Below are 1,920 nucleotides of genomic sequence, written 5' to 3' on the forward strand. Positions count from 1 at the left end.
TAACATTGAACAAAAGAGGTTAGATACGAAAGAATTCATAGGTGTGATTCCACATATATAAACCTGAAAACGGGCACAGTTAAAGATGGTGCTAGAAGTCAGGGTAGGGGTCACCTTTGAGGGGCAAAGACAAGGCGCAGGCATCAGGAGGGCTTCTGGGTGTGTGTACGCTGTTTCTTTGGGTAGTGGCTACACCGATGTGTACACATAGTGAATGTCCTTGCAGGACCCATATAATTTGTGCACTTTATGTATTTGTTATGCTTCAATTAAAAAGTTTTTTTCCCAATGAATGACAACTTTATTTTTTTATACTTAAAGGCTGATGGAAAAACAATTACTAATCCTGTTAAAGAAAACCCAACATTTCAATTGAAAAATATGGTAACTGTATTTACTCATTAAACACTTTTTAAAATTTCTAAAACACAACTTGAAAACATCCAACATGTATTTTGAATTCAGTACAATGGATTTAAGACCATGATACAAGCATCGAGGCTAGATTACAAATTATCACCGTCGTCATCATCATCATCTCCTTTCAATACATTTGATGATTCATTGGCATTATTTTGTGATGACACCATATTAGTTGTAATGACAATGTTTTTGGACCCAATTAATGATGGATTAGCCAGGACTGCTGATGTTGCAGAGATTGATGCTTTTACTGCTGGGGACGGTGAAGTAGGCGTCTGTACTGTAAATCTTTGCACTATGATGGAGTTTGGAGTCCCTACTTTAGCTGAAACAGACACGGTTTGTGGGGCTGGTGTGCCTAGTGTGGCATACTTGGTCTGCCGGTAACTGAACCAACCTTCACTGTGGCGCTGTTATTCTTCACGCAGAAGTAGATGCCTTTTTTTGTAAAGACTTAAGCCTATAGTTTGGAGCTGTTAAGCAATATTTATCAGGTAGTAATCTATGATTATGGTTTGATCCATGGCTAAGGGGTTTAATTGCTTTGCTTCGCAATATCTAATAAAAAATCCCTTGGTGGAGGAGAGGTAAAGGACTGGAGTGTGCGACACTGGATCGCCAATTGCACATCATCTGCATCAGCAGTAGCTTTGTTAGCGTGGCTTAAACAAATTTTTGCATCATCTAGAATTGTGGTCACATATTGGAAGGCAACTCCAACATCTGGTTTATAACTCTTGGCTCATGGTCTGTAATCCCCACATCGTTCAGGATTTGTGCCATCAGCTGTGTATCCTTCGGCGTGCTCTTGGGAGACGCTGTCCTGCCAGACTGCGTCTTATCCATGATCAGACTTCTCAAGCTAAATCACCCACATCAATGTATTTCAGTCCTGATCCTGATGCAAGTTCTTTGCTTAGTGTGGTTTTTCCAACCCCTAGTGTACCTCTCTCCACCTCACCTAGGAGCCTCTGGTCAAAGGAATTAACATTCCATGTCTTAAAAGTTTATTTGAAGAAAACTGAACATGCCAGGTAGGTCAGATAAAAAAATAAGAATAAGAAGACATTTAAAACATGAATGCCTTCAAGTTCATGATACGCACCTACACGATTGCATGATGGTATGCGGAGTGACAGCTGGACAGTAGTTCAGAGGGGCAGAGAAAGGAAGGGGCTTCCCTCAGGGAGTGGATTTAGTCCTGCCCACCTACAGTTTAAAAAAAAGCTGGCTCACAATTACCCCCTCAGACGAAACCGGGGAGGATGTGAGTCTGGGACTTGAGTGCATCTGTACTTTCAGAGTGTTGGGCCATATTATGGTGCATTTTCGCCATAAGGGATTTTCCCATATCTAATGTCTGTTTCTTGGCGGGGGCAGGGCGGCAGCCATGTTGCGTGCCAGCCGCAAGCTCGCGGCCGCCATTTCATGTGGGCCAAAGCGCACGTACCTAACTACTCCCTTTTCCGGGGTTCTATGACTCTGCACTTTTTTCCC

General features: G+C 42.4%; 1 pseudogene; it reads right to left on the reverse strand.

The window, feature by feature from the left end:
- Positions 1-506: 506 nt before the first annotated feature.
- LOC103588018 lies at positions 507-1,269 on the reverse strand (annotated as a pseudogene).
- Between the last annotated feature and the right edge of the window lie 651 nt (positions 1,270-1,920).

This window comes from Galeopterus variegatus, unplaced genomic scaffold (genome assembly GCF_000696425.1).
Source record: "Galeopterus variegatus unplaced genomic scaffold, G_variegatus-3.0.2 Scaffold513, whole genome shotgun sequence".
Taxonomy (NCBI): domain Eukaryota; kingdom Metazoa; phylum Chordata; class Mammalia; order Dermoptera; family Cynocephalidae; genus Galeopterus; species Galeopterus variegatus.